Source organism: Eschscholzia californica, unplaced genomic scaffold (assembly GCF_041429995.1).
Source record: "Eschscholzia californica isolate CP2 unplaced genomic scaffold, dmEscCali1.0.p SCAF_5, whole genome shotgun sequence".
In the NCBI taxonomy this organism is placed as follows: domain Eukaryota; kingdom Viridiplantae; phylum Streptophyta; class Magnoliopsida; order Ranunculales; family Papaveraceae; genus Eschscholzia; species Eschscholzia californica.
Genome location: NW_028238472.1, coordinates 13,160,295 through 13,178,112, shown reverse-complemented (window position 1 = coordinate 13,178,112; position 17,818 = coordinate 13,160,295).

Genomic DNA, 17,818 nt, shown 5'->3' with positions numbered 1-17,818 from the left:
AGAAGAGAAAAGAATATGCTATTGACCTACTTCAAACATGAGTCAAGATTCGTCAACTTTCCAAGTGCCATGACCATTCAAGTCAACTGATGGATGTATACAACACTCACTTTAGATTTGGTTGTGGGATTATGTTTTTTTGTTTTTTTTAAGTGAGACTCGAATTGTTAAAACGTATCAATTGAGACATGCCCACTACAGAGATGGATATATAGAGAAAGAAAGTAGAGAGAGAGAGAAGATGAGGGTTGACATCTAATATAACGACACACATAAATCAGGAAACATCATATAAATATATAAGTTTCTACCACCAACAAAAAAACACAAATGTTTTCATTCGCCACACACACTCTTTCTCTCTCTCACTAACCCTCTCTTATCTCTCTCACAATTGAAGAAAATAAGAAAAGTAAAAAATGAGTCATTATGCCAAAAATATACAATATGAATGTATTTCTATTTTGTATGATACAATGTATCTAGTTTCCTCAGGAAAAAAAATATTTTCACTTCTTGTAAAATAGTTTATAATAATTAAAGTTGGATCAAAATAACTAGTTAGATGACATTTTAATTGAGATTTGACGAAACTGAGTAGTGGATTAGTGATTTAACATTCATACTTTTATATATTTCAACTGAGATGATAATTTGATAATTAAATCAGAGCGAACCTATAGCATCCCAACCGTGTTTTTCTAAAAATATTGAGCCTTAGTTGGGTTATAGTCGGTATTATAGCCTTCTTGTAAAAAGAATCCTGCCCTTGTTTAATATTGATATTCAATCTTCCATATCAATTTACAAATTTGTTAAATTATTACCATATAAAAGTAAGTACTAATATTTTCCTATGTGTACTAATTGAAATGAAATCATTAATGTTGACTTTCTCAATACATCTTGGGTACAAAAATAATTAGTTTGTCTATTGTGTGAGTAAAAAGGAAATATGAAAATTAATTCTTACTTCCCATATCTATAGGCATCTAAGTAAAAAAGCAGGGAAAATTCAAAAATTGAATTACTACCATAACCATAATCAACTAGAGTTACCAAACTCCTAAACCCAAACGGCACATCAATGTTTGCTGCCGCACGGAATAATTTGATTTTCTTGTGAGTCATCCACAACCTGGCATCTTTTTACTAACACAATCAACTAGAAGATGAGGGTTGACATCTAATCCGACGACACACAAAAATCAGGAAACATCATATAAATATATAAGTTTCTACTACCACCAACAAATAAACACAATTGTTTTCATTCGTCACTCACTCTCTCTCTCTCTCTCGCTCTCTCACTAACCCTCTGTCTCTCTCTCTCCCTAATCTCGCAGACAAGAAGAAGATGAAGTTGAAGGTAATGATGAAAGGAAGAAAAGATGAGTGGGTGTTCGAAGCAATCGATAATGATTCAATCGTGGCTCAATTATTAGTGAATCTGAAACACGCTAATTCGATGTCATTCAACATGGCCCTTCGTCAACCTAGGTCAGAACAAATGTTACCACCATGCACTAACATTAACAACGAAGCTGATGATTCTTTGACTCTCCCCTGTCCAAGTACGCCTCTTTCTTGGAGTGTTGGTACGTCTCAAAGTGGTCCCATGGTCGCCGCCGCTGTTGGTATGTTTGGACCTGTTGTCTCTAGTGGTGGGGCAACCAGGCTCACCACTGTTTCTGGTGGCGATGCTTCTGAATATACTACTGAACAACAACAATTTAATGGTATTATTGCCGCTGACAAAACGGCTGCCCCTAAAGCAGGATCTGAGGTTAGATTTTTTTTCTTTCTATCTATTAGTTTATTACTTTCATCTGGAATATCTTTTTCTTACCTATCAAGTGTTTTAGTATTTTTTGGACGGAATTACCCTTATCATTCATCTCATTGTCAAACACTAAACACCAATAATAGGTTTTAAGATTAGTTGGGGGAGATTTTATGGTCAAATGCGTAGGGTTCCTGGCTTCGTGGGGGATGAAGGGCATGAAGGTGATGTAGATGTCTAGGTTTTACGAAGTGGCCGTATCCTGGTAGTGATACTTTAGGTTTTTTTCTTCTTCTTATAATTTGGGTGTATTTTCTAATATGTTCTTTTTGGGTGAATTAATCCAAATATGTGAAATTGTGCCTTTTTTTTGTTGAAGAAATTGTACTCACATTTTTTTTTCCTCTCTCTATATAAGAAGAACCCACACGGGGATCATATAAAAAGGAATGAATTTAGATCAAAACAAACTTAATCATCCAACTCTTATTTTTTTTTTTTGAAGTGTTGGGATATTAAAAAAGTACTTAATTATTTATGTTCTCAAACTCAATTTCTATTGTGCCTAAATAAATGATTTTTGGAACTAAATAGATATATTTTCGGATTAATCTGCACCTCCTGTACACTCATATGCACCGACTTAAATAATACAATATACACCTCTCAAAAAGTATGAAAAGATTACATTTTTTTTTCTTATTAACCACATAGGATAGGGTGCACTAGGATGTACACGAGAGTGTAACTTACATTTTCGTATGAAGATTTTTTATTATTTTATGTTTATATTTGCAGATCACTGGAGCTAAGAAGGGAAACCAAACGAAAGAGAAAAAGAAGGTATATATCTATTTCTCTATTCTCTCCAAGTCTCTATATATAGGGTTACCAAGACAAAACCTAAGGTACCTTTCCACGATTCCACCATGAGGTCAAGAATTTGATTGTACGAGAAACACATCTCGCTTAGATGCATGTTGCTAAAGGTCTCCAAGCGGTTATACCAAAAACATGTCAAGTCATTTCCGCATCAAATAAGTTTTACCGTCCACCAGCGTTTGGTGCAGCGATTGCAAACCCCTCTTAAGCTCATGAGTTTACGAATTTGATTGTGCGAGAAACACATCTGGCTTAGATGCATGTTGCCAAAGATCTCCAAGCGGTTATACCAAAAACATGTCAAGTCATTTCCACATCAAATAAGTTTTACCGTCCACCAGCCTTTGGTACAGCGGTTGTCCACCCCTCTTAAGCTCATGAGGTCGTGGGATCAACGCCTTGATACGACCATCGTAACCAATTGGGTGATTAAAATTACCAATTTTCTTAAAAGAGTGAGAAATTTGTTTTAATACTTAAATGGGTACTTCTAAATTTTGTACATACTAACTTATCTTTTCTTATACTTATTGTAAAAAATACAATGAACTTGACTAACAAAATCTAGTTATTTATTTTGACAGACTTTGGCTGAACTAAGAGGAACGGAGATTAAGTTATCGAAACAAAATAGTCATCTGAAGAGGGTAAGTTACCAGCGCTTTTTTCTTACATTGTAACATTTTTCTACACAATTTTGCTTAAACATTTGTTTATCAGGAAATCCGAAAGGCGCAAGTCAATTGTTGGAAACTGAAAGCTAAAAACGACCGAATCAAGAGTTTCCTGGTAAACTTCTGCCACTTTGCATTTGAATTGAAGATAGATGACTAGAATCAAATCCCATACATAACAAGTCTCAGCACAATAGTCTGCCAAAGTTAAATCCAATATCTGAGAGGGAGATAGTTATATACTAGTTGTGGATAGGCAGGTTGTCAGTCTACAAGTGTTAGAGAAAGCCTCGCCTCTGGGTGAGAGAGGCCCAAGACTTGACCTAGATTTGGGGTAAGAGAGACCTATGACTTGAGGGAGCTTTGAGGTGGGACAGACCTAAGACTTGAGGTTGCTTTTGAGGTGAGGGAGAGGCCAAGAATACCCTAAGAAAATCTCAATTTTCTACTTTTAGGCCAACTTGGATTACCTGAGTGCTTATACTAGGGCTTGAAAAAGATGATTCCAAATGCACGAGACTATCATATAATCTTTTCTTTTGCAGCTTATTCGGGAAGTTGAATCAGCAAAGACACCATTCTCAGCTGATGTATCATGGGAAAATCTCGAAATTGAATCTGGAATTGGAGTGATTGCTCGTACTCATGAGTTGTTGCCATCGGTTGGCATGTCGACGAGCCTAGGCCCGGTAGCACCACCACCCACAGCTGCACCAGAACAAACAGGTGGTCAGAAACGAAAAAGATCATTCGATCTAAATATATTTCCTGAAGCAGAAAAAGAAGAAGAGTCAAGCTGAGGTCATATGTAGAATGAGCTACACAAAAACCAAGTAAGTGTTTCTTCATTCAATACCATATTTGACCATCCAAACTGCATTCAAAATATTATTGTTCACTGACCTTTATAGTATCTGTATATACAGATTCTTCTTCTTCTTCCATAGAAGATTGAAAGGTTTTAGAAACTTTTACATTTGAGTGCCATTTTCAATTCTTTAAAGAAAATGGCAATGGATATGACAAGCTGGGTGTCAAGAATTGATGAAGGAAAGACTATACTTTTTGATGGTCTTGAGAGGTTAAAAGAGAAAAATAGAAATATTCTTTGTACTGTTTTTTTTTCTTCAGAAATGTACGTACATTTTCTTAGTTAAGAGAGGTTTAACTCTTAATTACTTTGAATTTTCAGAGATGGGAATTGTAACCATTTTTGAAAGGTTATGGTAGACATTTATTATGACATTTTTGTTTTTGTTCTCTCCTATTTTGGTTTTTAATATTGCTTATCTTTATCTTATGTCATACTCTTAAGATTTTCGTGCTATTAGTAGTTGGACTTCAGATTCGATGAGTTATAGTAAGTGATAGTCCCATTAAGGCATTCATCTTCTTCTTCTTCACTACCACCAGCACCACCAACCAACATCATATCACCATAGTTCTTCATTCTCTCTTTCTCCCTCTTTTTTAGGTTCTTGATTTTGCTTGCTTATATTTATCTTATGAGCTTCCTTTTGTTGGAGATTAGAGGTGTAGATACATCAATACAATCAAATAAACTCAGAAGGTTCTTATCAACATACTTTCATATAATAAAGTTTCTTTAGATCTACACAATCTCATAAGCAAAACATACAAAGTTTTCTCACAATAATAAACTAGATATTGAAGTTAGTTCTTACCTTACACACAAGATTCATACTAGATCTATGTCTTCTTCTTCAAGTTTCTTCTACACTATACTCCTTTTACTTTCTCTCTCTTGATTGTTCTTGAACTAGTCAAACAAAAAAACTCTCTACACCCTTTTAATTAATTTCATGAGACTTTTTCCTTTTTTACCCCTTCTAGTTTGATCAAATCATTTACTCAAGCCCACATTTCATAGTAGGCCCAAACCGAAATTTGGTTTAAAAGCCCACTTTCAACATCCCTCCTTAAACCAAATTTCCATAGCTTCTCATACCTAACATCCACTTCAATCTTTCAAAGACATCATGCTTCAAAAGTTGTTCATCAAACTTTTCTTCTTCGGGAACACTATTTAAGATTGTCAACTTGACATCAAATTGATAACTTTTCCATGAATGTTTGCCCTCTATATAGATTCATATTTTCATATGAACAAAACGAATAAATACCTTACTAAAATCAATGTCGACTCTTTGCTTGTAACTTTTATCTACAAGCCTTGCTTTGTACTTTTGGACTTCACCACTTGCATTCTTCTTTGGTTGTATGCACAATTTACACCAATAGACTTGTACCTCTTTGTCAACTCATATGCATAATTCTTTTCAATTGTATTAATTTCTTCATCCATTGTCTTTTTCATTTTTTCTTCTTGAATGTCTTCTTTATGACTAGTAGGATCATAATCAATGAGAAAGCAACATAAGTTCACTTCTTCTTCATTATCAATAACTTCAAAAATCTCTCCCAAGCTTCTTGTTTTCATTGACCTTTCCCTAGCACCAGAATCTTTGAGGAGTCACCGAACTTTACACACCCTTTCACACTTTCATTCACTTCAACAAATAATTCTCTTTTCCCACAAATATGGTTACTTGAACCGGTGTCGAAATACCAAGTATTTGTTTGTGATTCATCAAGTCCATCACAAAAAAAAAGTAATGTAGGATCTACATTAATTTTTACATCATTCTCAACAAGATTTGCATCTTCACGTACCTCATTTTTTTTTTGTTATACCAACATTCATTACTATAATGTCCAAGTTTGTGACAATTATAACATTTAATATCCCTTTTATCTCTACCTTGCCTATTACAAGGTCTAGTAAAGTTTTCCTTTTCTCTTGGTTCATTTGTTCTCCCTCTATTAAAGAAATTTCTTCCTCTTTGGCTTCCAAAGCCAGTTCTACTATTATCATAAACTCTACCATAATCCTCATAGTCTTTTTCTTTTTGGGACGAATATTATATTTTCCTCTAAAGTGACTTTTGCTTGAAGTATTTGATCAATCGAATAATTTGAAAAGCTTGCAACATTTCTATTCACCATTTATTCATGAATTTGCAATGTTCCCATCAATTCATCCACCGTCATAGATTCCAAGTCTTTTGACTCTTCAACAACCATGACTACATTATCAAACTTAGGTGTCACAGAGCGTAAGATCTTCTCCATCACCCTAACATCATCACATTTTTCACCACACCTTCTCATTTCATCAACATTACACATTACTTTTGAAACATAATTGGAGACAAGTTTCCCTTCATTCATGTTTAACCTTTCGAATTCACCAAGCAAAATTTGAAGACGAGCCTTTACCACTTTATCAACTCCTGTAAATGAATTCTTGAGAATACTCCAAGCTTCTTTCGATGATTTTGCTTGAGACACTTTTTCAAATGCGGGAGCATCAATTCCTTGATATATGGGAAACAAAGCTTTTTTATCATTCTTTCTTTATTCTTTAAGAACATTTTTTTTGTAGATTATTCATAATATCCTCTTCTTATAAACTTGGTTCTACATAACCATTTTGAACAATATCCCACAAATCTTGAGATCCCAACAACACACTCATTTGGATAGACCAATGCCCATAATTTTCCTTTGTTAACCTAGGTACTTGAGATTGTACCATATTTTCCATAGGATAGGGTGCACAAGGATGTACACGAGTGTGTAACTTACATTTTCGTATGAAGATTTTTTTAGAGATATTATTTTATGTTTATATTTGCAGATCACTAGAGCTATGAAGGAACGCCAAAGGAAACAAAAAACGAAGGTATCTCTTTCTCTATTCTCTCCAAGTCTCTATATATAGGGTTAAGAAGACAAAAACTAAGGTACCCTTCCACGGTTCCACCATGAGGTCACGAATTTGATTGTGCAAGAAACACATCTGGCTTAGATGCCTATTGCCAAAGATCTTCAAATATCTTAAACCAAAAACATGTCAAAGTCATTTCCACATCAAATAAGTTTTACCGTCCACCAGCCTTTGGTACAGCGGTTGCCCACCCCTCTTAAGCCCATGAGGTCGTGGGATCAACGCCTTGTAACGACCATCGTAACCAATTTGGTGATTAAAATTACCAATTTTCTTAAAAGAGTGAGAAATTTGTTTTAATGCTTAAATGGGTACTTTTAAATTTTGTACATACTAACTTATCTTTTCTTATACTTACTGTAAAAAAAAAACAATGAACTTGACTAACAAAATATAGTTATTTATTTTGACAGACTTTGGCTGAACTAAGAGGAACGAAGATTAAGTTATCGAAACAAAATAGCCATCTGAAAAGGGGAAGTTACCAACGCTTTTTTCTTACATTGTAACATTTTTCTACACAATTTTGCTTAAACATTTGTTTATCAGGAAATCCTGAAGGCGCAAGTCAATTGTTGGAAACTAAAAGCTGAAAACGACCGAATCAAAAAGTTTTCTGGTAAACTTCTGTAACTTTGCATTTGAATGGAAGATAGATGACTAGAATCAAAGCCCATACATAACAAGTCTCAGCACAATAGTCTGCCAAAGTTAAAACCAATATCTGAGAGGGAGATTGTTATATACTAGTTATGGATAGGCAGGTTGTCAGTCTACAAGTGTGAGGGAAAGCCTCGCCTCTGGGTGAGAGAGGCCCAAGACTTGACCTAGCTTTTGGGGTAAGAGAGACCTAAGACTTGAGGGAGCTTTGAGGTGGGACAAACCTAAGACTTGAGGTTGCTTTTGAGGTGAGAGAGAGGCCAAGAATACCCTAAGAAATCTCCATTTTCTACTTTTAGGCCAGCTTGGGTAACCTGAGTGCTTGTACTAAGGCTTGAAAAAGATGATTCCAAATGCACAAGACTAACATATAATCTTTTCTTTTGTAGCTTAATCGGGAAGGTGAATCAGCAAAGACACCACTCTCAGCTGATGTATCAAGAGAAAGTCTCGGAACTGAATCTGGAATTGGAGTGATTGCTCGTACTCCTGAGCTTTTGCCATCGGTTGGCATGTCGACGAGCCTAGGCCCAGTAGCACCGACACCCAAAGCTGCACCAGAACAAATAGGTGGTCAGAAACGAAAAAGATCATTCGATCTAAATATAATTTCTGAAGAAGAAAAAGAAGAAGAGTCAAGCTGAGGTCTTATGTGGAATGAGCTAAACAAAAACCAAGTAAGTGGTTCTTCATTCAATACCATATTTGTCCATCCAAACTGCATTCTAAATGTTGTTTTTCACCGACCTTTATAACGTCTGTATATACTGATTCTTCTTCCATAAAGATTGAAAGGTTTTAGAAACTTTTACATTTGAGTGCTATTTTCAATTCTTTAAAGAAAATGGCAATGGATATGACAAGTTGGGTGTCAAGAATCGATGAAGGAAAGATTATACTTTGATGGTTTTGAGAGGTTAAAAGAGAAAGATAGAAACATTCTTTATACTGTTTTTTTTTTTCAGAAATGCAGGTACATTTTCTTAGTTAAGAGAGGTTTAACTCTTAATTACTTTGAATTTTCATAGATGGGAATTGCGACCATTTTTGAAATGTTATGGGGTACGCTTAGGATTTACGTGGTATTAGTATTTGGACTTCAGATTCGATGAGCTATAGTAAGTGATAGTCCCATTAAGGCATTCACCTTCTTCTTCTTCTCACCACCACCATCACCACCACCACCACCACCACCAACCAACATAACCACCATATCTGAGTTATAATTGGGTTTAAACACCAATGAGTTATAATTGGTAGTTTAAGTTTTCAATGAACCCTTAAGATTTTATTTCCAATAATACTTTCCTTGTTATACAACTTGTATTTATAGAGATAGAGAAGAAAAGAAAACAAACTAAGTTTGTTAAGATTGTTATTCAAAACAGAAAACAGAAAAGTTAGTTTGATTAACTAACTTGTCAACTAACTTTTCTTTGATAGTTGGAGAGTGCTCTTATCACAACTGAAGCTTGACCAGGCTGGGCTGTAATGGGCTGCCTCCATTGACTTCTCCTTGACTATTGACTGAAGCCTTCTTGACTGTTGACTGATGTTGACCATATAAGAACTATGTAATCCCTAATTCCTCTTTTCATTCTTCGAATTGTAAACCCTAGTTTCTCTGGTTCTCTCAGCCCCCCTCAAACCGATGATGAAGAGAGACGATGAAACATCAGTTTGTTGCGAAGAGTCTGAAAGAGATCAAGAGATAAACCCTTCGTGAATATATCTGCGAGCTGTTCTTGCGTGGGAATATGAAGGATCGTAACAGATCCACTCGAGACCAAATCTCGAACATAGTGGTAATCCACTTCAATATGTTTCGTCCTTGCATGGAAAACCGGATTTGAAGCAAGGTATTTAGCACTGATATTATCACAATATAGTGTGAAGGGTTTTCTCACATAGCAGTGGAGTTCATCCAACAGGTATGAGATCCAAACAACCTCTGTTGCCATAGTAGATAACGCCTTGTATTCAACTTCTGTTGATGATTTTGCTACTGTTGCTTGTTTCTTAGAACTCCAAGAGACTAAGTTCGACCCTAGAAATATGCAAAACCCTCCTGTGGACTTGCGAGAGTCTGGGCATCCAGCCCAATCAGAGTCTGAATAGGCAGTAATTGCAGTAAGATCAGTTGACCCAATACGAATTCCAGACCCTATGGAACCCTTAAGATACCTAAGTATCTTCTTTACAATCATCAGATGTGATGAAGTTGGCTTATGCATAAATTGAGCTGTGTAGTTCACAGCAAAAGAGATATCTGGCCTTGTAAGTGTGAGATACTGTAAAGCCCCAACCAGACTCCTATATTCTGTAGGATTTGAGAGTAACACACTATCATTGATAGAAACCCTTTGCCCACTTGTCACTGGAGTCTTTGATGGTTTAGAATCCAAGAGATTTGCTTTGCTCAGTAGTTCTAAAGTATACTTAGTCTGAGATAGAATCATATGAGTACTTGGTGTATCATAGGTAACCTCTAAACCTAAGAAGTAGGACAAGATACCCAAATCCTTCATCTTAAAAGTTGTACTTAAGTCTGAGATTAAAGTAGACATCATAGACTGTGAACTTCCTGTGAGTATTATGTCATCAACATATAATAGCAATATCATGGTGTCCTTTTGAGAATAAAGGACAAACATTGAGTGATCAGACCTACTTTTCTGAAACCCATAACCATATAGAAAGGTGGCAAACTTTGTATACCAAGCCCTAGGAGCCTGTTTGAGCCCATATAGAGCCTTATGTAATGAACACACATGGCTTTCTTTACCCTTTTCAACAAAACCAGGTGGCTGTATCATATAAACTGATTCTGTTAATGTCCCATGAAGGAAAGCATTTGAGACATCTAATTGCTTGATAGACCAGGACCTTGTGACAGCAATAGATAGAACAATTCTAATGGTATTTGCCTTTACAACAGGGCTAAAGGTCTCATCATAATCTATGCCCTCCATTTGATGAAAACCCTTGGCAACAAGTCTTGCCTTTTACCTCTCTATAGTCCCATCACTCTTCTGTTTCAATTTGAATACCCACTTGCATCCAAGTACATTCATTGTACTATCATATGGTACTAGAGACCAAGTTTTATTGTTTTGAAGGGCCAAGTATTCATCATTCATAGCTTGTACCCATTCACTATGTTTTGATGCTTCTTTGTAAGTGGTTGGTTCAGTGGGTAGGTCTAGAAGAGCCAAATAGGCTAAATTTAAACTGTGAGGTGATGTAAAATGAGCAACAAAATCAGCAGGAAGCTGTTTTGGTTTGAGAATTCCATTTCTACCCCTAGTGACAATAATGTCTGACTGTTGAGGGGGTATTGGAACTATTGAGGTTGCTGGTGTACTAGTAGGTATACTAGCAATGCCCTCCTCATGTGAAGTCATACCCCTAACCACAGAATTTGCTGGTGAGCTAGTAGATAAACTAGATGTCCCAATTTCAGTGTCAACAGGAAGTGAATTGTGTATAGGTGGTAGAGGAAGTGAAATAGGTTGCTCACTATGCTGATCACTACTAGACTGTAGTTTGGAGATGTTGGTGTAAGGGAAATTACCTTCATCAAAGACTACATGTCTGGAAATATATACTCTCTTTGACAAAGGGTCATAACACTTATACCCTTTATGTTCATTGCTATAACCAATAAAGACACATTCAATACTCTTTGGGCTGAGTTTATCCTGTCTTAATTCCCCTAAATGTGGATAGCAAGCACACCCAAAAGACTTTAAGAAATTGTAGTCAGGAGGGACATGAAATAGTTTCTCAAAAGGTGACAGACCCTCTAAAGTAGGAGTTGGTAATCTATTTATGATGTAGACAACTGTATTAAATGCATCAAACCACAAGAATTTTGGTAAAGAGGAATGAAAAGATAGAGTATTACCCAATTCAGTGATGTGTCTATGTTTCCTCTCAGCTTTGCCATTTTGCTGAGGGGTATATGGGCAGGAACACCTGAATATAATTCCATTTGAATCCAAGAAGGCCCTGAAAACTCCTTGTTTAAGTTCTGGTGCTCCATCAGATTGAAAAATGACAATCTTCTGTTGTAAAAGATTCTCATTTGTTGACTTGAAATGTGTGAAACACTTTAAACTGTCTGATCTGAGTTTCATGGCATAAATCCAGCTATACTTGCTGAAATCATCTAGGAACAGAATGTAATACCTTGCTCCATTTGGAGTATTGATGGGTGCAGGTCCCCATATATCACAATGAATAAGATGCAAAGGTGTAGTAGTTGTTGATAGGGAGTTTGGAAAAGGAAGAGATTTACTCTTACCTAATTCACAAGACTTGCAAAACTTCCTATCATTTATATTTGATACTGCTATCTTGTTTTCAGTATGTAATTGCTTAATGACCCCATGATGAGAATGTGCAAGTCTAGTATGCCAGATATCATAGGAGCTTACTGTTTGAGCTGCATGTACTTCAATTGATCTGTTCTTAAGAGAATTGTTATGGACTTCAATAGGATATAGATTATTTTGCATTGGCCCTGCAGCTAATACCTTTTTAGAGTTTATATCCTTAATTTGATATCCCCATGGCATAAATTCAACAGAACATGAATTGTCCTTTGTGAACTTAGAGATAGAAAGCAAATTTCTCTTCAATTTAGGGACACAAAGTACTTTGTTGAGGTTGAAATCATGAGTAGAAGTACATAGTGTGGATGAACCAGTACTAGTGATGGGTATAAAATTTCCACTACCCACCATCACTGCTTCACTCCCTTGATATGGTAAAGTAGATAAAAGATTTCCTGAGGAGTGAGTCATATGACTACTTGCCCCTGTGTCTGCTAGCCAGGAAGTGTCTTTTGAATCTATACTTATGTCATTTTCAGCAACATAACATTTCTCATCATCATAATTGGAAAAAGTATTTGTTAGACAATCATGAAAAATATCATCTTCAATGCATTCTTCAACAATAGCAGTATGGCATTCATGGAAGATATCATCAGAACTATCATTGTAAGCATAATCATATGTCACAGCATTGTTACATTCTGGTAGTACTTCATCTTCATAGAAATAAGACTGTGGTTCAACAGTTTCATTCTTAACCTCAGATACACAACCTTCTGGCTGAGATTGAGATTCTGTGTGATAGCCAGATTGAGTCTTATTTGGTGTATACCTAAAGAAACACACTCCAGCTGAGTGACCCCATCTTTTACATATGCCACATGGGACAGTAGAGAAGTCAAAATCTTCTGCCTTTTGGTTTTTGTGTTTGACATCAGTATTACTAGAAGATTTAGGAATAGAAGATGACCCATCTCTCCTATTGTAAGATGGATTCCTATAGTAAGTGGGAGAAGGTTTGTTTGAATGATTTGTTCTTTTAACATAATACACCTCTTGTTCCTGTTCCTTTGATAATAGCCATTGTTCATGCATAGTGAGTCTTGATTTGAGTTGTGCTAAAGTAAGATGTTCATTATTTGCTCTTAATGCAATTGTGAACTGATCATAATCAGAACTTAAGCCTTGAATAGCAATACGAACTAGTTCAGACTCACTTATCCTATCATGAACAGAAATGAGAGAATCTGCTAGCATTTTCAATTCTCTTAGATAAACAGTAATGGAAGCAGAACCTTTCCTAATAGATTGTAATTTTCTTCTTAATTGGTCCTTTTTGGACTCAAGTCCCTCATTATGAGTAAGATTTATACAATCCCACATTTCTTTGGCAGAATTCAATCCATATGTATCATAGTAAACTGATTTAGAGAGAGTACTCTTAAGATAAGACCTTACAAAACTTTATGTACTTCTCCAAAGTATGAAATCAGGGTTAATTTGTTCAACCCCATTAATAACCCTAAGTTGTGATGGTTCCTCAGTCAAACCAGTCACAAACCCTAGAAGATCATAGGTACCAAGCAAGGTCTCAACTTGGTCTTTCCACATTAGATAATTAGTATCATCTAACTTCTCAGTTATGAAGTTAGTAACAGCAGAAATAGGTGGGAGATTACCTTGATTTGCTGCTGCCATGGATAGATTGAAGAAAGTTGGAGACTTTGCACGAAAAAACAGTAAGTAACTAGATCTTTATACTAGTTTTCTTCAATTTTGATCAATAACTTTGATAAGAACAAATATCTTCTGAAACAATTTGATTTGTGTATGAATTTTTGAGATCTTCATCTTGAAATGATTGTAATTTTCTGAATATTTACTACTTTTCTCTTGATTTTGATGGTGATTTTACGAGAAATGATCAATTGGCTGTTGAGTTCAATGAAAACCCTAGTTTTGGAAGGATCTAGCTGAATCTGATACCATGTAAGTTTTCAATGAACCCTTAAGATTTTATTTCCAATAATACATTCCTTGTTATACAACTTGTATTTATAGAGATAGAGAAGAAAAGAAAACAAACTAAGTTTGTTAAGATTGTTATTCAAAACAGAAAACAGAAAAGTTAGTTTGATTAACTAACTTGTCAACTAACTTTTCTTTGATAGTTGGAGAGTGCTCTTATCACAACTGAAGCTTGACCAGGCTGGGCTGTAATGGGCTCCCTCCATTGACTTCTCCTTGACTATTGACTGAAGCCTTCTTGACTGTTGACTGATGTTGACCATATAAGAACTATGTAATCCCTAATTCCTCTTTTCATTCTTCGAATTGTAAACCCTAGTTTCTCTGGTTCTCTAAGGTAGTCGCGTTTAGACATTCATCTTGTTCACCACCTCCACCGTCATCGACCGCCTTCGACACCATCTCCCCTTCCCTCCCTCCTTTTTAGGTTTTTAATCTCGCTTGCTCATCTTTATCTTTAGGGTTCCAAACCCAATGAGTTATTAGTAAGTGATGGTCTCATTAAGACATTCTTCTTCATCACCATCCATCTTCATTTGAGTTTCAGACCCAATGAGTTGTAATAGTGGTATTCCCCCATTAACAACATTCACCTTCTTCACCACCACCACCACCGCCACCACCATCGCCACCACCACCACCACCATTTATGTCTCTCTTCTTCCCTCCCTCCCTTTTAGGTTCTTGATCTTGTTTGCTTATCTATATTTTATTTTTTTGAGAAATGCTTATCTTTATCTTATGGCCTTCCTTTAGGATTTACATGCCATCGTAGTTGAACTTCATTTGAGTTTTAGATTCATTGAGTTATAACAAGTGGTAGTCCCATTAAAACATTCATCTTCTTCACTATCACCAGCACCACCATCTCTCCGCCCCTCTCCTTTTTAGGTACTTAATCTTGCTTGCTCATCTTGTTGGATCGGATATTAGCTAAAAGCATTAGATGGACCGGTATTTTTCAAGTTAAGGGACCTTGACTTATCTAAATTATGAGCGCGATGTCTCGTCGGGTTTCCTCTTCGCGCTCTTGAATTTAAACCTATAGTTCGTCCGAATCCGATTCCATATGAATGAGGTATCAACAAATTACTTTGGTACTGAGAACTATTTAGAGTGGGTCCCACACTTAAGACAGAATGAAAGTCTTTAGTTCCTTATATAGAATCTTCCATGTGTTAAGGGTAGATTCTTTCAAATGATAAAGTGCTTTGCGTGGTTTGTACCATGCAAAGTGCAAACAGGCAAACACGCATGGGTGCACGTGACTTGGGTTAATTGGCATTCAGGGTACATTGGGCACTTTAGTGGTGCGCTTTGTAGTTTGAATATAATGATCCAGATCGCACCCGAAAGTTAACAATCGAGTGTGATTGTTGGGAAGCATCCATTAGTCTATAGGCACCCATGCGCAGTGCTGCCAACTTTCCTATACATACCAACTAGAATCCACCAAATAATATATTAAACTTTTCATTTACATTCATAGTTACACAAGCATTTAGAATGTTAAGAATTCAATTCGTTATTCGTTCTAACTACTTGTTCAAAGTTCGCACGCTTTTGGGGATTCGAAGTATTCTTAGTCGTCAAACTAAAATGTATAGTTGTTGTATCATGGGAGAGAAACACCAGACCAGTTTCTGTATAAATATCAGGATGTTCAACAACTATATCATAAAACTATTAGCCATACTGTCAGGAATGACTGCATAACTCTTTTTAATAAACCAAATATGGATGATATAAATAGACTAAATGTAAAAGTTTGAATATGTCGGAATAATTGCAAAAAATGTGGTTATTTTAGTTGTAACGACACATTATATTAATTATAGTTCTTGAATTTTGTTTAGCGTATTAATGGTCTTTGTTTGTGTGGTTGTTCTCATTATGATGATCAAATATATTGAAGCATATCTAGCATATTCAGAGACTATGGTGTTATTGATAAATGTATTAATATTACTTTTGATAAGGCCACCACTAAAACAAATGCAACGACATTATTTCAAAAATGTTAAGTTAATGAGTTTTATGGTAAAAAACTAAAGCATGTTAGATGTGTTTGTCATATTATTAGTTCAGTTGTTCAAGATGGTACTACAACAATTGGAAGAGCCGAAGACACAAGAAATCTTAATTTTATTGAAAAAATTTGAATTTTCTTAGTCATAACAGTAATTCAAATGCTAAATAGCAAGCTTGTAATAAAATGTGCCGAGATAAAAATTTGAGCTAGAAAAACTTTATGGTGTATGAACCTACTCACTAAATTGCAACATATTAATGATAGAATCATACCGTGCTTATGAAGAAGTAATTCTTGATTTTATTGGATATAACAAACAATCTCATTTAGACATGTTTGCTTTTGAAAAATGATATTTATTTTTAGAGTTTCTGAAAGTATTTTATACATTTATCACTCGGTACTTATTATCCTACTAAACAACTGCTATTAACCAAATTATATGATATGACTCAAGTTTTTGTTGATTGTCGTCATTATTTAATTTACGATACAGTAATGAGCAAAATGATAATCTTAACATTACGATGACATATACATATATATAATTTTGAACAACATATTTTTCAATTGTTAAAAGATTTGTAAGTTCATTATGAACACTTGTATAATTCGCAAGTAAAAGTATAGGGCGCAACTATATTAGTATATAATGTTTATGACAATTTTAACATTACGGTCACATATGTATAATTTTAAACAACATATTTTTGAATTGTTAAAAGATTTGTAAGTTCACTGGAACACTTGTATGATACTCAAAATGGACGTGAGTCAAATATTACTTCATCATCAAGTAGCTCAAAACGTCCATGGAAGTCACTACTAAAAGGTAAAAGGACCTTCCAAAACACTCAAATCAATTAGGATTTTGTGAACTTGATGTTTATTTATAATGTAATGATATCAACAAGAATGACTGTTAGTACTAAACGTTCGCGGAAGCTATCAAACCTATCCTAGAAATTGATCCGATAATGAAAATTAATCGAAAAGCTACGCCAAAAACTAAATATGCAAACAAAATTAACGAGGTTCGGCGTAAAGCCTACGCCCTCGGACAACCAAGAAAACTTTATTGAAAAATAGACGAAGACGACTCACACAACTCGCAATTTCGTCCCAAGACAGTACTGAATAGAAATAACCTTCTATCTCTCTCACCTACTCTACTCTCTCTCTCTCTTTAATGAATAGTTGTTATGTGTGTTGTGAATTGATAGACACTCAAACCTCCTATATATATTATATCCACCTTCCATAATAGTAATGTCTAAAACCGACTTAGGAATTGGTAACCAAAATATAGAAACCAATTACAAACTACCTTTTCCACAAACCGCCTATCACAATGACAATTTGGATGATGATAGCTTTCGTATCTTACAATGATGGCGATCAAATAGGTCTTACCGACACTATCGAAATTCGAAGCTCTAGTATGGGTGAACATTAGTAATAGGTAAGGCATCTATATTTATATTTATAGTAATGATTTGTAAATTTATATTGTTGCCATATCTATTGTAATCATCCCAAAATATGGGATTGTAATTTCATTATATAATGGATACCCAAAGAGGGGAAGAGGCAAGGATCCTCTCATTT